The following is a 26,880-nucleotide window of genomic DNA, read 5'->3' as shown; positions in this document are numbered from 1 at the left end:
ATTTATTCGACACCTGTCCATTGAGGGTCTGCTAGGTGCCGTGGGGGCTGGGCTACAGCAGAACAAGAAACAGACCAAATCTCTGCGCTCAGGTAGTTCGCATTTGTCAGGGAAAGCAGATGTCGAATATAATAAATAGTATAAAGATATTTTAAGATGCTACACACAAAGTAGGAAAATAAAGCCGGGGAAAGGGAAAGATCGAGTGTTCACAGGGCCATCAGGTCCTGGGCATTCGTGGGGAATCGGGGTGGCCGAATTTGATTGTAAGCCCCTCGGGGAGGCATGCAAATTCTCCTTTGCCACAGACCTCACCACTCTCTGTTGTCTGCACCTGGGCTGGCCACACATATTTCCTGCCATCCCTCTCCCACCCCTCCGCACCAGAGGCACCGAAATTCACGAGCCAGGGGAATGCCGGAGAGCAGTGTTTATTTGTTCAGTGAGAATTCTCTGAGTACTGACTTCATGTGAGGTGTAGAGCTGAAGAGGAACTCAACACCTAGGTAGGGAGGCCAGATGACAGTACCTACTGCAAGGATGCAGAGGGCAACCAAGCGAGTGGAGTGTCCCAGAGAAGGTCAAAGGGCTCTGGTTTAGGGCCAACCAGGAAGGCTTCCTGTAGGAAGCAGCATTCCAATAGGTGTGCTGGGATTCTGACGAGCCGAATGGGGCAAGAGGCAGCGAAGGATTACTGAGACAGGCCAGCAAAGCCAGGAGACATTCGGCATGTGGCTGGGCTGGGGTCCTGGAGCAAGCTGGACTCCCTCTGTGTAAGGGATGTGCTTGTGTCTGGATCTGATGAAATCCCACACTCTTCCCCACCCCAGAAGTTTCTGGTCCCAGTTGCCTTCTGTCAACCTGGAATTTCCCATTGCCAGGAGGAGATGTGTTGAGCATGTTTGAGGGGGGAGGGGACATAGATTCACTCAGTTGCTTATTTGCTGGGTAAAAAAGGACATATTACTTAACCCCTCTGAGGTTCAGCCTCCTTATCTTAATAGCTGTGTGTCAACTTACTTCATTGATCTGTGCCTCGGTTCTCTCATTTGGAAAAGTGACATGGCAACAGCTCCTGCCTGACAGGTCGTGTGAATGTTACACAAGATGATAAAGATGAATTGTTTAGCACATAAGTACTCAGAGAATGTTGTTGCTTTTATTATCATGATAATTACACTTGCTTTGCAGGGTTGTAGGAATTAGGCAAAGGATGTAAGGCACCTAGCCTAGTGCCTGGAACAAGATAGGGGTGCAATAAATCGTATCTATTATTATCATTAGCTACACATACCCCTAAATCTCTCCTATTTGGGTGTCCACAGAGCTGTGAAATTCCCCTGTTGGACAGAATTTTCTCAATGTGAAGAGGCTAATTCCCCAAGAGCTCTTCCAGTGCACTGTAGGGTGGATAGACTACAATTCCTGCTCCTCCCCAACAGCAGCCTGCCTAGTGTCTTCAGAGGCTTTGATGTAAATGGAATCCATTCCATTGACCCAAGACTGGTACATTTTGAAAAAGTAGTGAAGTCCAGAGCATAGGACACTGATCAAAGACGCTCAGTGTCCCTTGGCAGCCAGGCATTTGGTGGAGGATAGCAAGAGTGGGAAGGGTACAGGCATCCCCAGGGGATGGGGGTCATCATGCAGAGGATAAGAAGGGCTGGGGGGCTGGAGGTTGACAGATGCTGGAACCAATGAGGAGCTGTAGAGAGAAGAAGAGAGAGGCAGACCTGATTAGGCAGATGAAGGAGGGAAGGATAGGGAGGTGAGGGATCCACAGGCCGGCCTTAAACTCCCTTTGGAGTTGAGGTATGCCCAACTGATAAAAAAAAAAAAAAATGAGAGTAGAAAACACACACACACATACACCCGTCCGTGTATAAACCAAAATAAAGTGTTATTTTGGAAATTGACACAAAACTTTCCTGCTTCTTAAAATTGAACTAGTTTCCTTCTAGATTTTCTGATTGCAAAACTTACACTCTTCAAAGCTGATCCCCTGTCTCCCTCTCCCTCTCTTATTCTGTGCCCCATCCAGAGAGTAAGACATTTATCTGTTTCTCTCCTCAAGGCACTTTCCACATCTCTTGTTTCCCCAACAATTCACTTTTCTCAGTCCCACTAAGTTCCAACCCATCTGGGATTCAATGGGAACTTCCTCCCCACTGAGAGCCCCAAGTCATGCCTTGGTCATGCTAGCCTCCTCTGCTAGATTCTGCATGCCATTCAGGCAGGCACAGCCTTTCCCAGATGAGTTTCTAATGCAGACAAGACAAAAAGGACATGTAGATAGGAGGACAGACCAGCACTGAACAAGCCCGTGGAATCAATCAATGAGCAAAATAATGGATTAGTGATCCGTATCACGTGTTTCGCCTGGGATGAAGGGGAGATGGGAAAGATTAAGAGTCCCTTTTGTTCCATCACATATGGAAGGCTTCAAGGAGGAGGTGAGGTTTGGAGGTGTTTTTCTATATTTACCACATCTCCAGTTGGAAAGGAAGGCCAGGGAGTGTGTCCCAATTTTGGCAGAGCAGGACTCTGAAGCCCAGAGAGGAAAAGTGACTTGTCAAGGTCACACAGCTCATTGGTGACAGAGCTGGGCTAAAAACAGATCTCCTGACTTCTGGTCAGGTGCTGTCTTCACCAGATGCCTCTACCTCCCCCGCAAACCTGCACGGAGGTGGGGCAGGACAGAGCGGGGGAAAGCCATTGGTCCAGGAGCCCATGATTTTTTATTTTCTGAGCTGCCTCCCAACAACATGCCCAAAAGTGAGCAAGACACCCCCGAGGGACGAAAGTACTTTAAAAACAGCCTCACAGCCCCTTCTGCCCTCTCCTTATCTTCCCACCAGCTGGCTTCACACTTGCAAATTGGTTTCCATCACCTGCCTGGTGGACAGAGGCTGTTGCCCGCTGTGCATCGAATCCGGAGATCAGGATATCGGGAGTCTTGGAATTGTAGCTTTCTCTGGCCATGAGTCATGCCAGGGGGGTTAAAGATGCCCTGAAGACCTATTGTCTTGACAAGGCACTCCATCCTGGGAGGTGCCCAGATTTAGGACCCAGACTATGCATGAGAGAGGGTTTGCCCTAGGACACACATAGACAGCGGCAAACTCAGAGCACTCTCCTGGGACCCGGCACTTTCTGAGCACTTCACACATATTAACTATGCGGATAGGTACGATCACCAGCCCCAAAGCTGGGATTCAAACCCGGGCAGTCTGGATTCCAAAAGTCAGGCTCTTAATCACTTCGCTAGGAAAGAAGCAAACACTTACTGAGGGTCTTACTGTGCACAGGAGGACTTTACATGATCTCTCTAGTGCTGTTATCTCCATTTTACAGATGAGGTAACTGAGGCTCAGCCCAGTCCTTCAGTGAGGTTCTCGAAGTATAAAAAAAGGACTTCCAGATGGAAGTTTCTGCACTGGAGCAAACCGCAGTGGCCTGGGCACCATCGCCACCTAGTGGCATTGTACCTTAAATGCAGGCAGGCTACCTAAAGAGATGCTGGGTATCAAGTTCAATACCCAACAAAGATTTTGTGTTTTGGCTTAGATTTTTAATTTCTGTGTCCTGAACAACAGAGAGATGTGGTTCACTAATAATCTTTCATAGTGAAGATGTGGTAATGGACAGAATTCACCATTTGTAATATCAGCCTCAAAATTAATACCTAAGGGAGGGGAATTTATATGGTGTGTTGATTTTTTTAAGTTTTCCAAGGGCTTTTATACACATTGTCTCATTTGACTCTTACCACATCTGGTATTACTTTGACTCCTAGGGTAATGAGGGAATGAGATTTGTCAAGGGAGCCTTGATTGAGTTGGGGCTGAAACCTAATCCCAGGGGCACCTGGGTGGCTCAGTCATTGACTGTCTGATGTTGGCTCAGGTCATGATCCCGGGGTCCTGGGATCAAGCCCCACATCACGGTCCCTGCTCAGCAGGGAGCCTGCTTCTCCCTCTGCTTCTGCCCTCCCCCTGCTTGTGCTCTCTCTCTGTGTGTCAAATAAATAAATAAATAAAATCCTAGAGGGGGAAAAAAGGAAAGAAACCTAACCCCAGTGGCTCCAGAAGCTGGATCTTGTGACTGGAGAGGCCCCATTGGGTCAAGCTCCCAACATCCGGGCCCAAGGACGCTAGATGACTTGCCCAAGGATCCCATGAGTCAGTGACAGGCTTGAGTCTCGATCCCAGGTCTCCTGAATTATAGGGCTGGGCTCCTCTCCACCCCTGGACTGCGTTCCAGCTTCTACTTTCTCCAAAGCAAACCCCACCTGAAGTCTCACTGCTGCAAAACGCCCCCTTCAGCCCAGGGTCTCTGCTTGGCTGCTTCCCATTGTGAGGGTCTGCGGTCTTCCTTCCAACGGATTCTTCAGCACGCAGCAAGTGTTAGGCTGAGGAGGAAGAAAAAACAACACTGGTAGGTTCGCCTGCTTACCACCCCACTCTCCAGCCACCTGTCCCCTTTCATGCTGGTCCCCCCAATCCCAGAGCCAGGACCCCCAAGCCAAGATGAGATGAGGGTATGTCTCATGGCATATAGAGCCAGGAGACTGGAAGCCGATCCTGGTTCTGCCACCAATTGGCCATGTGGCCTGGAGGAGGGCCATTTTGCCTCTCAAACCTTGGTTTCCTCACCAATGCAATGGGTATCATAGTGTGTTAGAACTAAAGACTGCAAACCGGCGAAGTGTCCCTCCACAGGGGGTGTATTAGAAACACCACGGCACAGCCAAGCAATGAAATGGATTTTTTTCTTTTTTCTTTTTTTTCGAAGTAGGTTCCCCATCCCACGTGGGGCTTCAACTCACAACCCCGAGATCAACTGCATGCTTGGGGAAATTGAGTGGCTCAGTTGGTGAGCTTCCAACTCTTGGGTTTGTCTCAGGTCATGATCTCAGGGTCCTGAGATCAGGCCCGCATCGGGCCCCATGTGAGCGCAACGCTCTGCATGGAGTCTGCTTGAGATTCTTTCCCCCTCCCTCTCCATCCCCCTCTGCTCCCCGCCGCCGCTCTCTCTCTAAAATAAATTTTTAAAAAAAGAAAGTTGTGGTGGAAGGATATATACCCATGTTTGCTTATAAATGCAGAGGGTATTTCTGGCAGGACACGGGACCTGGAAAGAGAGGTTGCCTCCTGGGACGGAAAGCGGTGGCTGGATACCAGGCAGGGAGACTCTGCTCTATGGACCCTCGTATTCCTTTTTGATGTGTGAACTATTTCAGTGTCTCACCTGTTCCCAAAAAAATGACATATTTTAAAGATAGAAATAAATACAATGGGGGAGTAATAATCATAATCACCGCTCACATGGGCTTGCTTCGACTCTATTCCCAGTGCCCCACCACCAACACCCCCCTCTCTTACTTCTCACAATGAAGCTATAAGCGAGGCATCATTATTACCCCATTTTGCAGATGAGAAAACCAAGGCTTAGAGAGGAGAAATAGTTTTTCCAAGTCTAAGGGAAGGAAGCAGGGGTGCTTGGCCGCAGACTGGGGTGGTCTGGCCCCCACTGCTGCTGTTCCTACCCTGCACTGCTCCTCTACACCCCCCATAGGACTTGAGATGGGCGTGGCCACGCAAGCTCTTTGAAGGGTCGAGAGTGCTCTGCAAAAGTGGGATACTTCTGCTTGTCTTGGCAGGACCCCACCTTGATGCATTCTGAGGCTGTGACAGAGTGTATTTCCCAAAGATGGCCCCAGCGGTGGCTCCCATGCACATGTCCTCCTCCATGTCCTCCAGGGAGAGGTGGGACCTATTTCTCTACCAGCCCTCAGTCCGGGTGCCCAGTGATTACTTGGGCCAATACGATGTGGCAGGAGCGATGCTGTGTTAGCTCCCAGCGTAGCCCTGAACCAACCTGCATCTTCTGCTCCCTGCTGCACGGAGGGGCTCCAGCTGACGGCGTTGGCTGACAGCCAGCACCACCCCACAGCCGTGAGAGAGAAAGCCGTCCTGGGCTTCTAGACCGGGACTCCCGCCCCAGCAGCAACCTGACTGCAAACACACAAGAGATCGCAAGTGAGAAAACCCCCCTGGCTGAGCTGAGTCAACCCACACAGAGTCGGGTGATAGAGTAACACACTGTCACTTGAAACCACCAAGCATGGAGGGGAGGGACCCCCCTTATGCAGCAATGGATGACCAGAATGGAGGCCCTAACGGGAGTCTGCTCATTGGGGGGCCCATCGTTGGTTGTGGTTCTCTTGCCCTGTAGTATTCGATTGCCAGAACAAAGGGAGAGAGGCAGAGACCCTGGCCAGAGTCCTCAGTGACGGTGACGGCCTCCAGGGACGGCAGCCGTCACAAGATGGGGCTCAGGGGTTGCTGTCAAAGCTCTGCCTCCTCGTCTGTCTTGGTCTCTCCTTCCGCTCTGATCGTTTGTGTAGCACCATCAGCACCATTTCCAGGTGTGCCTGCACGTGCCCTGTTGCCCCTGAGCCGTAAGTCACCACTTCACAGCGTCAGTAAATCAAACGGTGGAGGAGGGGCTGCCCTGTAGGTTACGTGTCTCCCTGGCAAAATCAGGCGCTCCTTGGAACTTGGCTCATCCTCCGTGTGGACTGGGATGGCTTGGCCCCATCCTTTGGGCCCTGGACCCTTCTCAGTCCCGCATTGTTTCTCTCTTACTCTCTGCCTCTTTGTCTAATAAGGTTCTCCGTGGTTTTACTCATGGACTAAGAGACAAACACAGACCAGCGGCATTCTATCCAAACCATACTTCGTTTCTTCATTCATTCCAAGTCTTGAGGGCCCACTGCTCTGGGTGCTGGGAATACAGCCATGAACAAGTCAGGCAAAATCCCTGCCCTCATGAGGCTCACAGCCCTGTGGGAAGAGAGACAATAAACAGATAAACAAATAAATATACCATCATGTCGGGTGGTGATGGTGCTACGAAGAATAACAGGACCCAAGAGAGTAACCGGGGATAGTCTTTATGACGGAGGTCAACGAACGTGCCTGAGAAGTCATCAAAACGACATGAAAACGACTCAAAGAAAGAATCAAAACTTCTTGACAAAATTCACAACTGCGAAATCTGATCAGGGAAATTATTCTTGGTAGAAATATGAGCACAGAGAAAACTCGCAATCACAGGAGCTCTAGACAGTAAAACTTGATAAGTACTTTCCTTCCACAAAAAAGTCAATAAATCACATGGGATTTTTAAAAAATTATTAGAAAAGAATTGATCCCAATGACAACAATCTCAGCAAGGTAAAAATCAAAATGGACAAAATTTTACCATACACTTTACGAAATTGCTCAAGGAATTATCTTGTCTTAATACCATTAACTACAGAAAATGTGTTCTCAGTGAAAATTGACAATGGAAAAAATATGATTAAAATTTTATATTACAAAATGGGGTCAGAGAATGGACTGAGAATAGGGGCCCACTGCTCCATGCCAGCCCACCCACAGCACCCCAATCACGTGTCTATGCCTTGCCTAAAACAAGCCCTCACTCTATCTGCCAGGGAAATGGAACAATGTGGGATCACCTATTCTGGGGAAAGGCAGGTGTGTTCGAGAAAGGGCTGAGCTCCTCTCCAGTCTGTGAGTGTCGTGATCCGGTCTCCTGGCCAAGCCCTCAGGGACTGAGACACAGGACAGCACATGTGGCAGGTGAGCCATGTCCTGTGGCCTGGGAGCTGGCACCACACTGAGGCGTAAGCTCAGATAAGGCCTCTCCCCTCTCAGGGCCTCACTAACACTTGGACAAAAGAAGGGGCTCAGTGATCTTATGTCCATGGATCAAATGCTTTGTGGTTGTGAACTAATTTAATCCTTACAGCACTCCTATCTGTGAGTAGGTGCCATTATCATTCCCGTTATACAGATGAGAAAACTAAGGCACCGAGAACACAAGTTGTTTTTCTAGGGTTGCTTTAGTGGCCAGGCAGTTTGGTTTCAGCACCTGTTTTCTTAATCGTGATATCCAAGACAAGAAATGTTACTGGGCTTAAGAATTACCTGAGGACTGGGGGCGCCTGGGTGGCTCAGTCGGTTAAGCGTCTGACTTGATGTCAGCTCAGGTCATGATCTCAGGGTCGTGAGATCGATCCCCACGTCAAGCTCTATGCTCAGACCAGAGTCTCCTTGAGATTCTCTCCCTCTCCCTCTGCTTCTAGCCCTCCCCTAGCTCGTGCACAAGCGCTCTCACTCTAAATAAACAAATAAATAAAATCTTAAAAAAAAAAAGAATTACCTGAAGACTGTTTAAAAGGCATCTTCCCACAAAAAAGGGGGAAAAAAGAAAGGCAGCTTCCTGAGCCTCTTCTGTGGGGATTCTGATTCCAGAGGTCTGGCAATCTTTTTTTTTTTTTTTTAATTTGTGGTTTAAAAAAGCACACGGGGCTGCCAGGGTGGCTCAGTTGGTTGAGTGTCCAACTCTTGATTTCAGCTCAGGTCCTGATCTCAGGATCATGGACAAGACCCAAGACATTCTCCATGCTCACTAGTCTGCTGGAGATTCTCTCTATCACTCTCCCCTCAGCCCTCCCCTCCACTCACACTCATGCACTCTCTCTCTCAAATAAATGAATAAATCTGAAAAAAAAAATACATAACATCAGGGGCGCCTGGGTGGCTCAGCCGTTAAGCGTCTGCCTTCGGCTCAGGGCGTGATCCCGGCATTCTGGGATCGAGCCCCACATTGGGCTCCTCTGCTGGGAGCCTGCTTCTTCCTCTCCCACTCCCCCTGCTTGTGTTCCCTCTCTTGCTGGCTGTCTCTCTCTCTCTCAAATGAATAAATAAAATCTTTTTAAAAAATTAAAAAATAAATAAATGCATAACATTAAATTTTCCATCTCAATTGGGGTGCCTGGCTGGCTCAGTCCGTGGAGCGTGTGACTCCTGACCTCAGGGTTGTAAGTTCAAGCCCCACATTGGGTGTAGAGATTACTTAAAAATAAAATCTTGGGAAAAAAAATCCATCTTAACTATTTTAAGTGCACAGTTTACTAGTGTTAAGTATATATTATTTAAAGATTTATTTATTTATTTTTAGAGAGAGAGAGAGAAAGACCATGGCGGGGGAGGGAGGGAGAGGGAGAGAGAATCTCAAGCAGACTCCCCGCCTGGCACGGAGCCCAACCTGGGGCTCAGTCTCACAACCCTGAGATCGTGACCTGAGCTGAAATCAAGAATCAGATGCTCAACCAACTAAGCCACCCAGGCAGCCCAAGTATATTTAAGTTACTGTGCCATAAATGCCTAGAACTCTCTCATCTTGCAAAACTCTAGATCCATTAAACGCTAATTTCCCCTTCCCCTTCCTGCAGCCCTTGGTAACCCCCTATTTCTGTTTCTATAATTTTGACTGCTTCAAGTACTTCGCATCAGTGCAATCATAAAGTATTTGTCCTTTTGTGGCTGGCTTCCTTTGCTTGGCATAATGTCCTTGAGTGTCATCCATGCTGTAGCATGGGACAGGGTTTCCTTCTTTTTTCAAGCCACCTAATATCCCCTTTGTGCGTGTGCCACACTTTCTCTGCCTTTTCATCAAGCCATGGACATTTGGGTTACTTCCGCCCCTTGGCTACTGTGAATGATGGGGGCCATGAACATGGCGTGTGCAGCTGTCTCTTAGAGACTCGGCTTTCAAGTCTTTTGGTTACACACCCATCCAGAAGCGGAACTGTTGAACCAGATAGTAATTCTCCTTTTGATTTTTTGAGGAGCCTCCATACTCTTTACCACAGTGGTTGCACCATTTTCCATTCCTGCCAACAGTGCACAGGGTTCCATTTTCCCCACATCCTTGCCAAACTTGTTGTTTCCTAAGTTTTTCGATAGTAGCCCTGCTAATGTCTGTGAAGCAATATTTCATTGCATCTTGATTTGGAACCTGACATTTTCTAAAGCTCCCCCGGGTGACTCCGATAGGGGACCAGGGCTTCACATTGAGAATGAGCACAAAGATTCTTCACAGTTCAAAAAAAAAAAAAAAAAACCAAACAATGACACCAAATATGGGGGTGGGGGTGGGAGGGGGCAACAAGCCCCAGGAGACGACAGCAGCAGGGGTGGCTCAGAGCCAGCACACCTTATAGGACCTCCACACTCAGCCTGGCTCGTCTTTTCCCCCTCTGGTCCTCCTGACACCGCAGCTCGCCGTGAGTCCGACAGCGAAGATATTTTGGGAATTCTGGCAGGTAGAACTCCCTGTTTCTGATTCTTCAGGATGAAAGGTTCAGTCTGTGGAATTTGACTGGAGGCAGAAAGTCAAACCTTCATCTTGAACGGAAAAGCCAGGCACAGAAGGCGGCTGGAACATGGCTCAGGGCCTGCTCACCGATTTGCAAAATCCCACTTCTATTGCTGAGCAAGTGGGACTGCCATATGGCATCAGCCTTGCTGGCACTACCAGCCAGCCCCAGAACAAAAGCTGAGGCATCAGAGAGGAAAACGCCCTGCCCTTTCCTCCATCACAATGCCAGGGCTCCAGGCGATGACTTGTCTCCACACTCAGCCAGGAGACTCACTCCCATGCACAGAAGAGCAGCAAGGCAGGAACAAAATGATGACTTCTGGAGTGGCCCTGACACGTCACATGATCTGCCATCCCCTTCAGCTGTCCTCGCCCTGCAGGCTGCAAGGAACTGCTGTGCCAGGCTGCTCTGGAAGCAGCTCCAGGCCAGAGGCAAGGGAGGGGTACCTCCAGGACACTCCCAGGCTGGTGAAATGGGCCTGCAGAGCCACCGCTACGCCCAGGAGTGTTATTTATGGTGCCGGCCCTGCCGGCTGATTTGTGCCTTCCTCCAGCTCCATCTGGCCCTCCCTGGCAGGGCTCCCGGCTTGACTTACCACCGGCAGGGCCATATGTCCTGCCAGCCCTCAGAGGGCCAATGAGTGCCAGGGGTGGGGAGGAAAGATGACGGCTAATTCCTTTCCTTTTCACAGTGCTGGCCTTCCCAGAGGAGGGCCCACCCATCCTGGGGCTCCCCAGAGCGCCATGTGGACAGTCCAACCTGGGTGGAGTACAGTGCAGTTGGAACACCAGGATTCCCTTCTGGAACGGGAGGCCTGGGGCCCCCCATTCCTCCCTCCTTGCTTTACCCCTTACTGACAGTGACCGGCACGGGCTTCTTTTGGCCCCAGGTGAATTTCCTAAGGGTGGGGGATGGTACTTTCTTGGGCTCTAGGTCAGACAAGCTGGACTTGGGATCTTCAAAGATGGCCCCGTCCATCTCCCTCAGCACGCACCTGCTGTTCCTCCCTTGAGGAGATGGAGTCTGTTTCCCTTTCCTTGAATCTGGGCGGGACTTGTGACTCAACCAACAGAATGCAGTGGGGGTGACCTTTAGGAGACCCAGCAGCTTCTGCCTTCTGCTCTCTGGGAAGCCACCACCATGCTTTAACGGAACTTTGATGATGGAATGCAGAGTCACCATGTGGGGAGAAAGGCCGTGTCGGGGAATGCTGAGTGAGACATTTTGGACCTTCCAGCCTAGCCCGGCCACACGCTGAGTGAGTGACCCTAGCTGTCACCAAGAGCCACAGACAAGGTTTACGACACAACTGGTGACAAGCTGTCTCCACGGAGCCTAAAATGCAAGTGGATGAGGACAAATCGCAGACGGCTACAAGACTTGCTTCCGTGGGGGAAGAAGCAGCATGAAGCAATGGGGGCAGCATCTGGTGACCTGAAAACAGGAGAACCCCAAAATAAGCAACAGATATTCATGGAAAGCACAGCATCCAATTTGAGAAGAGCAGCTGATGCTAGAGTGTGACCGAATGCAAGGTGCTTGAAGGGGCTGGAATGGTGTAACTCCCATAAACTTCTGGAGAGACCATCCAAGGCTCCCTGCCCTACGGGTCAGGACCCCACAATGGGGAGAAGCTGCTGGTCGTGGAATAAAATTGAGCCACAGGGCAGGGACAACAGAAATGAGGAAAGAGAAGGGCCAGGAAAAAAAGTGCATGTGCCACTTATGAATTTATTTGCCTCTCAACAACACCCTGTTTCTTCCCCCTGTGACACAAGCTTACAAGGAATTGTATAGATTTCCTACTCTGTCCACCAAAAATGCTAGATGCAGTGATCAACCCAACAGCAATGAGCTTCCTAAAAGCCCAGATCGCGGTCTTGAAATATCATTTCCCAAGAACAGAAATCAGGCTTCTCGGAGAAATGCCTGGTTTCACGTCAGGAGCAGGAAGGTACTAAATGCAAGGTACACAGTGAGCCTTGGTGGACCAGCTAGCAGGGAGCCCTCGAAGACTAACAGGATCATGTAAAAAAGACTCAGGAGCCAGTTTGGAGAGGCTCCCACTGGACCCTGTGAGCTTCAATAAGGATAAGAAATGCAATGATTCAAATCAATCCTATATGTTTAAATCCATGGGTTCACAATGCTATTAAAAAATAATTGGCCAGTACCTAGTTCTCGGAACAACCTGACCTTGCACGTCACCAGCCAGTTTGGGAAACTCCAAAAACGTGCGGTACCACTTCTCCTGAAAGTTTACACCAAAGAGGGGTTGGGTTTTTGCCCTTGACAGGGTTGGGACACAACCCTCAATGGCCACGGCACTGGGAATAAAAATGGAGTGACCCCCCCCCCAAAATAATTGGCCACCTTCATAGGGAACCAATTTATTGTCTTGGAAATTGGTAAATAAAAGAAATGACTCAAACATGTATCCTACCTTCCTTATATGAACTATGCCACTGGGCAGCCAAGTAATAGTTGAGGAGAAGCATCTCTGTAAGTATTGCAACCAATAAATTAATGAGTAGACAGAGAACATCAACATTTCACTACACCCTGTGAATTAACTGACGTAGACATTGAGCGTCAATGGTTGCTACCAACACAAAGAGAGAGCCAGACATCATGTGCCTCCTGAGGGAGTAAATGCTGCCAAAGGGATCCGACCTGAGTCTGACTGATCCTCTGAGTCCAGCTACCAGTTTGCCAGAAACACAGGCGACGGAGGCATACATGTTGAACTGCACTGTGCATGCAATCAGAAAATCTAGACCACAGGGGCGCCTGGCTGGCTTAGTTGATTGAGCATCTGACTCTTGGTTTTGGCTCAGGTCCTGATCTCAGAGTCGTGAGATCAAGCCCCACGTTGGGCTCCACGCTCAGCACAGAGTCTGTTTGAGATTCTCTCCCTCTCCTTCTCTCTCTGCCCCTCCCCCCACTCATGCACGCTCGCTCTCAAATAAATAAATAAAATCTTAAAAAAAAAAAAAAGGAAAGGAAAATCAGACTGGGAAACTCTACAATAACAGCCCAGTACTTCAACAAAGTAACTGTTAAGAAAAGAAGTGGGTGGGAGTGTGGCCAACATACCCTAAGTGACCCCCAATGAGTCATGTCCGTGTATGATCCCTTCCTCTGGAGTGCAAGTGCTACCTGTGACTTGCTCCTAGCCAAGAGAATGTGGCAAAGGTGATGGGATGTCACTATCATGACTATGTTTTATTATTTAAGACTCCATCTTAACAGGAGGGAGAGACTCTCTTATTTGTCTTGAATAAGAAAACAGCCACGGGGCGCCTGGGTGGCTCAGTTGTTAAGCGTCTGCCTTCGGCTTAGGGCCTGGTCCCAGCATTCTGGGATCGAGCCCCACATCAGGCTCTTCTGCTGGAAGCCTGCTTCTTCCTCTCCCACTCCCCCTTGCTTGTGTTCCCTCTCTCGCTGGCTATCTCTATCTCTGTCAAATAAATAAAAACTCTTTAAAAAAAAAAAGAAAGAAAAGAAAACAGCCATGCTGTGAACAGCCTATGGAGAGGGTCACATGGCAAGAAATTTGGGGCACTTCCTAGAACCTAAAGGCAGCCACATTCAACAGCCAGCACACAGCTGGGGCTCTCAGTTATGCAATGGGAAGGCAGCGAGTTCTGCCAACAACCTAAATGAGCTTAAACATGGAGTCTTCCCCAGTCGGACAACCAGACAAGAATGCAGCCTGGCCGACACATTAATTGCAGCCTATGAGACCCTGAGCAGAGGACCCAATACAGTCATGCCCAGCTTTTTGACCTGTGGAGGCTGTGAGATAATAGATGTGTGTTCAGATTAAATCACAATGAGATAGCACCTCACACCTGTCAAAATGGCTAAAATAAAAAACACGAGAAATAACAAGTATGGCAAGGATGTAGAGAAAAAGGAACCCTCTTGCACTGTCGGTAGGAAAGCAAATTGGGCAGCCACTCTGGAAGACAGTACGCAGGTTCCTCAAAAAGTGAGAAATAGAAATACCATATGATCCAGTAATCACACTACCAGGTATTTACCCAAAGAAAAATGAGAACACTAATTTGAAAAGATACATGAACCTCTGTGCTTACTGCAGCGTTATTTACAATAGCCAAGATGTGGAGGCAACCCAAGTATCCATCCATAGATGAATGGATAAAGAAGACGTGATATCTATATGCAATGGAATATTACTCAGCCACAAAAAATAGTGAAATCTTGCCATTGTCAACAACATGGATGGACCTTAAGGGTATAATGCTAAGTGAAATAAGTCCAGTAGAGAAAGACAAATATCATATGATTTCACTTATATGTGGATTTTAAAAAACAAAACAAAAGAGCAAAGGAAGAAAAAACAGAGAGACAAACCAAGAAACAGACTCTTAACTATAGAAAACAAACTGATGATTACCAGAGTCAGCAGGGGGACGGGGGAAATAGGTTATGGGGATTAAGAAGTGCACTTGTCGTGATGATGAAAAAAAAAGTACACTTATTTTGATGAACGCTGAGACGTGCAGAATTATTGAATCACTATATTGTACACCTGAAAGTAATATAACACTGTATGTTAATTATACTTGAATTAAAAACATGTTTTAAGATTTATTTATTTATTTGAGAGAGAAAGAGTGCATGAGCGAGTGGGGAGAGGGGCAGAGGGCGAGGGGGAGAATCTCAAGCAGACTCCCCACTAAGCGTGAAGCCTGACCTGGGGCTCAATCCCATGACCCTGAGATCATGACCTGAGTTGAAATCAAGAGTTGGACACTCAACCAACTGAGCCACCCAAGTGCCCCAAAAAACATTTTAAAATAATAATAATTTTTTTAAATGTGCTTTGTTTTAACCTACTGAATTTGTGACAATTTGTTACACAGCATAGAAAAACTAATACAGAGGGAGAACCTACAGATTAAAAGAGAATTTAAAGACATATCAATTTTTTTTCTTTCTCGTTCTTTTCATTTGTGCCTATTGTGTGTGTGCGACAACATAAAGATTGAGGACATTATGCTAAGTGAAATAAACCAGCCACAGAAGACAAACACGGTATGATTTCACTTATATTAGATACTTAGAGTAGTCAAAACATAGAGACAGAAAATAAATGGTGGTTGTCAGAGGCTGGGTGGAGGGGGGACAGGAAGTTATTGTTTAATGAGTATAGAGTTTCAGTTTTGCAAGATGAGAAGAGTTCTGGAGATGGGAGGTGGAGATGGTTGCACAGCAGTGTAAATGTGCTTAATGCCACTGAACTGTCCACTTAATAATAGTGAAGACGGTAAATTTTATGTTACAGGTATTTTACCACAACAACAACAAAAAAAAAAAATGGGAGAAAACTGTCTGCCCTCCCAAAAAAAAGTCATATTAAGCTTTTTTTCTATCTCATTCTTTTTTATTTACACCTTTTTCTTTTTTTCTAATAGACCTTGTTTTTTAGAGGGTTTTTTTTTTTAAGATTTTATTTTTAAATACCTCTACACCCAATGTGGGGTTCAAACTCACGATGCTAAAATCAGGAGTCACGCGCTCCACTGACTGAGCCGTCCGGCGGCCCAGAGCAGTTACAGATTTACAGCAACATCAGGTAGAGTAGCCCCTGCCCCTCCCTCACCAGACTGGTACAGCTGTTACAATCAGTGTTTGTACATTTAAAAACACTTCTTTAGGGGCACCTGGGTGGCTCGGTTGGTTAAGTGGGGGATGAATCCCCACATCCAGCTCCCTGCTCAGCATGGAGCCTGCTACTCCCCCTGCCCTTCCCTGCCCCTTCCTCTGCCCTCCCTCTGCCCCTCCCCCCATCGTGTGTGCGCCCACACTCTCTCTCTCTCAAATAAATAAATATATTTTTAAAAAAATAAAAATAAAAAACCTTTTTTAAAAAAAAAAGATTTTATTTATTTATTTGACAGAGATAGAAACAGCCAGCGAGAGAGGGAACACAAGCAGGGGGAGTGGTAGAGGAAGAAGCAGGCTCCCAGCAGAGGAGCCTGATGTGGGGCTCAATCACGCCCTGAGCCTAAGGCAGACGCCCAACGACTGAGCCACCCAGGCGTCCCTAAAAAACCTTTTTATTCTGACCTAATTTGAGACCTAGAGAAAAGTTGCAAGAATAGTACCAAGAGTTGTCTTATACAGTTTGACAGGCTTTTGGAATATCAGTGGGGTGGTGTTTGGAGCCGATGAGCAAGAAAGAATTCTTGAGACGTCTTTGGTGCAAAATGGTGGTTTATTAAAGCACGGGGACAGGACCCATGGGCAGAAAGAGCTGCTGCCCCGGGGTCTTGAAGGAGTGCTGATTAATATGCTCAGGAGTTGGGGGAAGTAAGGAAAAGATGAGCATGGGTGTTATATGCAACTAATGAATCATTGAACATTACAGCAAAAACTAATGATGTGCTGTACAGTGGCTAACTGAACATAATAAAAATAAATAAATACATAAATAAATAAACAAACATCAAAAGAACTTTCATATGCTAAGGAGGACTGACTTTTAAGATACCTACATGATACCAGGAGCCTTGCCATTGTGAAGGTTAAGGTTGTTTTCCCCTCTAGCAAGGTATTCACATTAAGATAGTTGGGAGATTCCTGGAAGAATGTCACACATGTCTCACCCAGGAGTGGGGGGCGAGGGGAGGTTGCAGGGTGTCAGCTTATGCTCTGTCTTCAGCTAGCCTTCTGCTCCCTCATCCCTTTCCACCTTGCTTCTCTTAGTGTTAGTCTCCGTATCACCAAGAAGAGGAAGGTAACATGGGTACAGCGCTAATGAAGCCACAGATCTGACTTTAATTTCCTGAATTTTTTACTAATGTCCCTTTTTGTTTCCAGGATCTGATCCAGGATCCCACATTTCATTTAAGTGTTTCTCCTTAATCTCCTTCAATCTGCAAATCTTTCCTTGCCTAGGGACACCTAGGAGGGTCAGTTGGTTAAGTGGCTGTCTTCGGCTCAGGTCATGATCCCAGGATCCTGGGGTTGAGTACTGCGTTGGGCTCCTTGCTCAGCGGGGGGGCTTGCTTCTCCTCTGCCTGCCACTCACCTTGCTCCCCTTGCTTGTGCACACGGTCTCTCTGACAAATAAATAAAATCTTTTTTTTTTTAAAAGTCTTTCCTTGTCTTTATGATGCTTTTCAAAAATTTATTTTATTTTATTTTAAGGTTTTATTTATTTATCTGTCAGAGAGAGAGAAAGTGAAAGTCAGCACAAGCAGGGGGAGCAGCAGGCAGAGGGAGAAGCAGACTCCCCAGTGAGCAAGAAGCCTGATGCTGGACTCGATCCCAGGACCCTGGGATCATGACCTGAGCCAAAGGCAGATGTTTAACTGACTGAGCCACCCAGGCATCCCTCAAAAAAAAATTTTTAATGAGCAAACCAAAACAATTAATAAAAACAAAAAGAACAAAGTTTAAAAAAACTACCTGATTTCAAGACTTTCTGTAAAGCGACAGCATCAAGGAAGTGTGCTGCTGGTGTCAGGACAGACCTACAGAACAATGAAGGAGAAAAGAGTCCAGAAGCAGATCCGCAAATTTATGGTCTATTGATTTTCAACAAAGGCGCCAAAGTTGTTCAATGTGGAAAGAATCGTCTTTTCAACAAATATACTGGAAGAACTAGATGTCCATCAGAAACAAAAAGACTCTTAATCCTTACACCACACACAAAATTTAATTTGAAATGGATCATAGATGTAAGCGTAAAAGTTGAAATGACAAAACTTCTAAAGGAAGACAAATCCTTATGCCCTTCAGGTAAACAAAGATTTCTTAGAACACAAGAGCATGGTTGTTAAAACATTAATAAATTAGACTGTTAATAATTAATTAATTACTTTGAAACTTCTGGTCTTCAAAAGACACTGTTAAGGAAATGAAAAGACAAACTACAGAGTAGGAGAAAATATTCATAACACATATATCTGAAAAAGACTGGCGTCCAGATTATATAAATAACTCCTACAATTCAGTAATAAGAGGAAAAATGATCCAGGTTTAGAAAGAGGCAAAATACTGACCATACACTTAAAAATGGTTATGGTGGAAAGTTTTGTGGTACACATATTTTACCACAATTTTAAAACATTGTAATGGGCAAAAGATTTTATTTATTTTACTTTTTTTAAAGATCTTATTTATTTATTGGAGAGCGAGAGAAAGAGCATGCACACATGCAAGCGGGTAGGGGGAGAGGGAGAGGGAGAAAGATTCTGAAGCTGACTCTGCCCTGAGCAAGGAGCCCAACGTGGAGCTCGATCCCATGACCGCGAGATCATGACCTGAGCTGAAACCAAGAATCAGACACCTAACTGACTGAGCCACCCAGGCGCCCCAGGGGCCCAAGATTTTTTTTTTCCCTCAGAGAGCGAGAGAGCACAAGCAGGGGTAGTGGCAGAGGGAGAGGGAGAAGCAGGCAAGGAGCCTGATCCCAGGGTCCCAGGATCATGACCCAAGCCGAAGGCAGACACTTAACCAACTGAGCCACCCGGGCACCCCTCACGTAAATTTTAACACATGCCTCTTACGCAACCTAGCAATCCCACTCCTGGCTATTTACCCAAAAGAATGGAGGCATATGTCCATACAAAAACCTGTATACTAATGTTCACAGCAGCTTTATTCATGATAACCAAACAACCTGGATGTCCATCAAAAGCGGAATGCATAAATGTATCCAAAATATTTGTTCAATGGAATACAACACAGGAACAATAGAAAGGAAATACTGAAACAGGCTACGACATGAATAAATTTTAAAACCATTATGTGGAGTGAAAGAAGCTATTCACAAAAAAAGAATATACCATATGATTTCATTTATACAAAATTTTAGAAAAGGGAAATTTAATCTATAGTGACAAAAAGCAGTAGCCGCCTGGACCCTGTGAGGCAGAAATGGGCACAATGGAATTTTTTGGGTGAATGCAAATGCTCTTATATCATGATTGGTGGTTACATGACTGCATATATTTGTCAAAACTTAAAATTGGTATTGTGGTTACAAGGGCGTTTGCCTTATAAAAATTCACGAAGCTATACCTTTCTTTTCTTTTTTTTTTTAAGATTTCATTTATTTATTTGAGAGAAGGAGAGAGCACGAGCAGTGGGAGGGGCAGAGGCAGAGAGAGAAGCGGGCTCCCCGCTGAGCATCGAGTCCCACATGGGGCTTGATCCCAGGACCCTGGGATCACAACCTGAGCCAAACGCAGACGCTTAACTGACGGAGCCACCCAGGTGCCCCTATGCCTTTATTTTCTGTGGTTTCCCATAGTTTATTTTATAATGAAATAGTGAAAAATAAATTTAAAAAATTTAAGATGATACTAACATTTCTTGAGTGCTTGCTGTGTGCAAAACACTGCTCCAAATGTATCACTTGTGTGAACTCTTGTAACCCTTCCCTCAACTCCACAAGCTTGGAGACTTGCAGCAGGCTGGGCAGGAGTCTGTGCTCTCAACTGCAAAGGTAGAGAGAGGCTCGAATGGGGGCTGGGAGAGGAAACTCCAGAGAGGAGCGTGGCTACGTTGCTTGAGCTGGTGGACTGTGCTGAGGAAAGAAGCTCAGTGGGGAAAGGATATTGAGCTAGGAGTTTCTTTCTTCTTCTTTTTCAAAGATTTTATTTATTTATTTGACAGACAGCGAGAGAGCACAAGCCGGGGGAGTGGGAGAGGGAGAAGCAGACTTCCCCCTGAGCAGGGAGCCCAATGTAGGGCTTGATCCCAGGACCCTGGGACCATGACCCCAGCCGAAGGTAGACGTTTAACGGACTGAGCCACCCAGGCGCCCTGAGCTAGGAGTTTCAAAACCAAAATGCACCACAAGCTTCATGCATTAAGAAATCTTTCCTGAGCCCCTCCTGTGTGCCAGGCACCCTCCTGGGCTGCTTGGGATACCAGCTCACCAGCTACGCACTCTGCTGGCAGAAATCCCCGCCCTCACGGAGCTGACGTTCCAAATCTTCCCAAGCGTCAGTTTTTCCAGCTGTAAACAGGTATTCAAAAATGTAATTAGACAGTTAAAAAGAAAACAAGGGAGTATGAGAAATGCTCAGAGGTTTACAGGTGACAGGGGATGAACCAGACCTTGACAGCCACGTGGATCATCTCTGCAGCAGTAACGAGAGGGCTGCAAGGCAACAGATCCAACAGGCTGTGAAGATGTGGCATTCCTTGAACTCTACCGTTTTTGCCTCCACACTGATCATTATCAAATAATTTGGGGAAATAATCATGGCTCCAGGCGGGGGAGTTCAGAGGAGCTGCCCCACACAATGACAGGCAAAAGAGGTGACAGTCACTGAAGGAAAGGCTGTCCATATACAGTGTGCCCATGTGGAGGGGATGGTCAGGCTCCCTTTAGAGGATACTGAGCTGGGAGAAATCCCACCGTCAGCCCCACGGCGCCAGGTGTGGGTGACTGGTGCACACATGCATGTACGCATGTGTGTGTGTGCATGCATGTGTGTGTGTGTGGGCGTGGGCGTGTGTGTGTGTCCAGGAATGTATCAGCAGCCATCTACCTACATATCACAAACTCACATATGCTGTGCAAGCTATAAATGAAAATTCGCAGCACAGATGGCTCTTTTGAGGAGGTTTCTTCAGGAGTGGGAGGAAGTAACAGGCTACAGGATTAGAAAGCTATTCTAGATGTGGTGAAGAGAGATGTGGGGAAACGGTGAGGCCCAAGGTGTCTGCCGGGGACGTGTGATGCACTGCTGTGACAGCCAGTGCCTCACCTTACCTGGGCTATGAAAGGGCGTGTCCGCCCTCTTCCCAGAGACTCAGAAATAGAGGCCACCATGCTGGCCCTCGGGGGCACTGCTCCCCAAGTCTCCCTCCATTCTTGGCACTTCACATATTCCTACTAAAGTCTCCGGAACCTCAAAATGGAAGGAACTGCAACTAGAAAATCTTTACGAGCCATGATGTACTCATTTCCGACCTGGGGCTCCCAGGGGCCCCAGGGCCCCAGACCCTGACTTTCATCTTCTGCAAGAGCACTCGGGAGCTTCTAGATTCCTCACAGCTGATGGTTCTCAAGGTTGGCTGCTTTAGAAATGCCGCTGCCCAGCACCCACGTCCACCAGAAGACGTGTGTAAGAACGTTCTCAGCAGTTTTATTTACGGTGGCCAAACACTGGAAAAAACTCAGCTGTCCATCAACTGGTAAATAGGCAAATTGTGGTATATCTATACAGCGGACATCACTCAGCAACAAAAAGCAACAAACTGCTAAGCGTAATGACATGGATTCTCACAGACCTGACTGATGGGGGGCCGGTAGCCAGACACGGACAGGTACGTCTGTGGTGCCGGCGGTCAGGAGAGTGTGTCCCTGGGAGCGGGCGCGGGGCATTGACTGGAGACTTTTGGGGTTGATCATACTCCATCTCTCGATCCTCTTGATCCAGACGGTAGTTAACACGGATTTACACACACACACACACGCACACACGCACAAATACATTGAGTTGGAAGCCGAAGAGTTGTGCACTTTACTGTACATATATTACACGTCAAGAAAAACGGAAAAATAAAATACGCCTGGGCTCCACCCCAGAGTGGCTGACTAAATTGGTCTGGGGTGTGGCCTGGATGAATGGGTTTCCAAAAACCTACCAAGGGATTCTGACGGGCGGGCGACAGGGGTGAGATCAAATCCCAGGAGAGTCAGAGCCCCTCCTCTAGCTGCACCGAGTTCTGAGCCCTGGCTCGCTGCCTCTGCCCTTGGCCGGAGCAAAAAAAACACCCTACTGCAGAGAGAAAGCCTAAGGGAGCAGTCAGACTCCAGTTCCATCACCTGTTACCTCTGTGACCTAGAAAGAAACAACTATTTCTCTAAGCCTCAGCTTTGGGCGTTTGGTTCTTTTTTTTTTTTTTTGGTTAGGATTTTATTTACTTATTTGCGAGAGAGAGAGAGAGAGAGAGAGAGAGAGAGAGAGAGAGCAAGCGCGCGCAAGCGCGTGCACACACGAGCGCGCTCAAGCAGGGGGAGGGGCAGAGGGAGGGAAGGAGAGAAGCAGACTCCCCCTGAGCAGGGAGGTGGACTTGGGCTGGACCCCAGGACCCTGGGATCATGACCTGAGCCAAAGGCAGACACTTAACTGACTGAGCCACCCAGGCGCTCTGGGCTTTTGGTTCTTTGGGGTTTCTTCGTCTTTAACGAGTGGCAGGTGACATACTTATACCTTAAGCACAGTATAACATGGGAGTAGAAAAAATGGTGTTGATCTTTATAAAGTTAATCTTAAAACATACGTCTGATCTTGCCACTACTTTTTTTTAAGATTTTATTTTTAAGTAATCTCTACACCCAATGTGGACCTTGAACTCAGAACCTTGCAACCCCTTGTCTGAGGAAAGCAGCCTCATCCTACAGACTGACTAGGAAGTAAGGGCTTTGGGTGAATACGCTAACCGGCCTCTAGACTTCTTCCCAGCCTGCTCCTACCTCCAGGTCCGGGGCCTGAGCTGGGGCCTCCAGCCCAGCCGTCCCTGCCGCAGATCTTCCCCCATAGCCCAAGTCCTTCTATCCTGCCCATTTCTCCTGCCTAATGGAGTTTTGTGCAATTTGGGAGTTTTTCCATAAGCTGATCCTTCTAGTAAAAGAGCCTTTAGGAGATTTTTGATAGAAACCAAGGACCTCTTTTCAGTTCAGCAGGATTCTCCCTCGATTTCAACCCAAAGAATTATGCACCTTTCTAGTTTAGTCAAATCTGTGGATGGCTTCTCCCCCTTTTCCATTCTACATTCTTAGTCCTATGTTAGCTTTACGTCTCAGAAATGGTGAAATGTACATCAGTTCAATAAAATACGAAATAACCATGGGGAAAAAAAGGACCCTGCGATCAAGAGTCACGCGCTCTACGGACTAAGCCAGCCAGGCGCCCCCTGTCACTACTTCTTGGAACCTGTGGCTTTTCATTACACTTTGAATAAACTCCTAACTCCTTCCTGAGGCCACTTGTACCTGTCCCAGTGTGCCTTCCTTGTTCACCATGTCCTAGCCACGCTGGCTGCCTCTCAATTCAAGTGCTCCTCTGCGGTGGAGCCTTTCACAGGAGCCTGTCCCAGCCTGTTCTCAACCCACGTTCAACTCCTCCATTGGTTTCAACCTCCTCACTCCCCATTACTCTCTGTCACCCTGATCATTTTCTTCATAGCTCCCAGCACAAATACAGAGGTATTTGATGCTTGGCATGGGATCCATGTGTGTTCCTGCCCCCAGCCTTTCCCCACCACCTGGCCCAGCTCCAGGTGCTCCGTGCCTAACTGTTGAATGGAATTCAAGTGAACTCAAGGATGTAGTGTCATGGGAGAGGTCTTCTGGGAAGTTGGAAGTTATTATTCGTCCTTCCCTACTTAATAACCCCTTATCTTTTCTGCTTCCCATGAGGTTACTGTTTATTCTGGAAACATTTTTTAAGTATACCTAATGTGTGAGACATTGTGCTCACTGCTGGAGAGGACGCTGAGGGAGAAAAGCATTGTCCTTGCCCATCACAAGGCTCTATCCAGGGAAGGAGACACCCACAGGAATACCATCCATGTGTATTCCCAGTTCATTTAAGGGTGAGCTGGGAAGTTCTGTGGGGTCCCTCCTCATCCCCTTCTCACTCTACACTGTCTCTAGATGATCTCAGATCCTTACAACATCTTAGATTATTCCCTTACCTAATCTAACCCAGCTCTCTCCCACAGGACCAATTCTGAGTTCTTTATCTAAAATTATACTGGGGTTGAATCACTATACTGCACACCTGAAACTAACGTAATACTGTATGTTAACTAAATGGAATTAAAATAAAAACTTGAAAAATAAAAAATAGAATAAAATTATACTGGTATTTTCACCAGTGTGTCTCATAGGCACGAATGCAACAAAATCTAAAACTGAATTCATCTCTCATAACAATATAGTGATATTTCAGAGAAATAGAAGCTTAGCTTATTGAGGAAATGATGTTGAGATGGCAGCTAACCCTTTGGAGGGAAAAATTTTACATTAGAAAACATTCCTGGAGGCTAAAAGATCTAAACATAATTAAGTCACAAAAAAGATTGAATATTTTTGCTGGTGAACAAGGGAGTCATTGAGGGTTTTAAGCAGGGGGATGACAATGGTCTGATATTGTGGAGGGATCACCCTAGCTATCATAAAAGACACTTAGGAGACTCTATTTCAATAGAGGGCATTCCATTGTTGCTGCTAGGAAGAGAGCAGTCCTACCTGTCTTTTCCTGCTTTTCAGATCTTCTCTTCATTTGTTGTTGTTTTTTTCTCTTTGTTTTTGATGTGCTGCAATTTCATTATGATATTATAGGCATGGATATATATATATATAATGTATATATACATATATAAAATGTGTATATATATATATACACACTTTTTTTTAATGTTATTTGGGTTCTTTTGTTTGTGGGGATGGATATGTTTTTATGTAATCCAATTTGGGATTTGATGAGCTCAGTGAATCTGAGGTGTGTTGTTTTCCACTAATTCTGGAAAATATTCTGAGGGTCTCTTTCTTACATTCTCTATTGTTTCCCTATGAGACTTCACTTAGATACATAGGAAACTTTCTCTCTCTATCCTTTCTTTCAAATATTCCATCTCTTTTAATCTCTGGACTGCACTGTGAATATTTTTTTCACTTCTACCTTCCATTTCACTGAAATGTGTGAAAAGTATTGTTTATTCTTCCAGTGTGTCAAATCTATTGTTTATTCTTTTTAAATTAAGTTTTAAATTTCAATCATTTTAGTTTTCACATCTGGAAGTTTTATTGTATTTTTTCAATCTTGACCAGTCCTTAGATTATGTTGCTCCTTGTCTATATGTTGAAGATTCTTTTTTAAAATTTTCTGTAAACACATTGTGAATACTTATTTTTTTAATTGTGGTAAAATATACATAACATAGGGGCGCCTGGGTGGCACAGCGGTTAAGCGTCTGCCTTCGGCTCAGGGTGTGATCCCGCGTTATGGGATCGAGCCCCACATCAGGCTCCTCTGCTATGAGCCTGCTTCTTCCTCTCCCACTCCCCCTGCTTGTGCTCCCTCTCTCGCTGGCTGTCTCTATCTCTGTCGAATAAATAAATAAAATCTTTAAAAAATATATATACATAACATAAAATCTATTATCTTAACCATTTTTTTTAAAGATTCATTTATTTGTTTGAGAGAGAGAAAGTGCATGAGCAGGGGGGTGGGCAGAAGCAGAAAGAGAGAGAATCCTCAGGCAGACTCCAGTATGAGCGCAAAGCCCAACTTGGGGCTCAATACCAGGACCCCGAGATCATGACCTGAGTGGAATTCAACAGTTAGATACCCAACTGACTAAGCCCCCAGGTGTCTCTTAGCCATTTTAAAGTATACAGTTCAGTAGTATTAATTCACATTGTTGTGCAACCAAGCTCCAGAATTCTTGCCATCTTGCAAAACTGACAAATATTTATTTTTAAATAAGACCACAAAAAAATACTTGAAAAAACCTAGGTGAATATTTATATAATCTTGAGATGTTGAGTGACTTTTTAAGCATTGTACCAAAGTCTGAAACCATAAAGATCTGGATATAAAGAAATGTGAAACTTCTCCTTCAAAATACCATGAAAATTAAGACAAATGAAAAAAAGGGGGAAATTCTTGAAAAAGTACGTGACAAAGGATTAATAGGTTTCATATGTAAAGAGTGATTTCAAATCAATAGGAAAAAACTTTCAACACGAAAACTGATCATGGAAATGAACAATTTATAAAAGAAGGAATACAAATGCTGAGCCACAGAAGTAATCAAGGAAAGTAAATTTAAAAAGTAATGAAATTAATATTTCTTATCTATCAGACTGACAAAAAATATATGAGAATATTATCCAATCCCAGCAGGGTTAATGGGGAAGTGAACCTTGTTAATAACTGATGACTACAATGAAATTGATAATCCTTCCTGGAAGTCAATGTAGACTGTGTGAAAAATGTAAAAATGTGTACTTTATTACTCAATAATTACAACTTCCAGGAACATAGCCTAAGGAAAATATTGGACAATTGTGCAAATCTGTGCGTGGTATTGTTACTTATAATAGTGAAAGGTTTTAAAAATACATATCCAGTCATAGAGTGTTTATTAAATTATCCACCAGTGGACTAACTGTGATTACAATTGTTAAGTATTAACATGAAAAGAGATTCATGATGTATTGGTAAGTGGAAAAACACAGGTCACCCGCCACATCTTACATAATGTACACGCAAACCATCCCATTTTTGTCAAATACATACATATATTTGCTTAAGTGCCTTTGCGTTAGGAAGAACATATACCGAAGTGTTAATGGATTCTGTTTTATTCTTTTATTACTGTTATTGTTTTGTCTGTATGTTCTTTCCCCGCGCAAAGAGCATCTATTATTTCCATAATAGTAAGTTAATTCATCGGTAGGAAATAAAGAAGTAGCGTTTCTAAAGTGCCTGTCCAAGCATAAAAGTAACCATTTTCCGATCAAGCACGCAGGCTCACAGGTTCCAGCGGCGGTTCCCACGTGTGTGTGTCACCAGGGAGGTCAAGGTCCGCCGAGGTCCGGAGCCACCACTCTCTCAGGCACCGCCGAG

General features: G+C 46.0%; 1 long non-coding RNA gene across 2 annotated transcripts; it reads right to left on the bottom strand.

Annotated features, from left to right (window-relative positions):
• Positions 1-1,145: 1,145 nt before the first annotated feature.
• LOC109488863 lies at positions 1,146-26,880 on the bottom strand. 2 transcript variants are annotated; one of them, XR_004625450.1, is made up of 5 exons: positions 26,789-26,880; positions 5,881-6,848; positions 5,086-5,250; positions 4,292-4,411; positions 1,146-1,705 (listed from the first exon to the last, which is right to left on the bottom strand). It is a non-coding gene; the product is annotated as an uncharacterized LOC109488863 (long non-coding RNA). The 2 variants fall into 2 exon arrangements; XR_002141711.2 differs by lacking the exon at positions 5,086-5,250.

Source organism: Ailuropoda melanoleuca, chromosome 5 (assembly GCF_002007445.2).
Source record: "Ailuropoda melanoleuca isolate Jingjing chromosome 5, ASM200744v2, whole genome shotgun sequence".
Taxonomy (NCBI): Eukaryota; Metazoa; Chordata; class Mammalia; order Carnivora; family Ursidae; genus Ailuropoda; species Ailuropoda melanoleuca.
The sequence above is the reverse complement of the archived record's forward strand: the minus strand, read 5'-3'. Positions and strand labels throughout refer to the sequence as shown.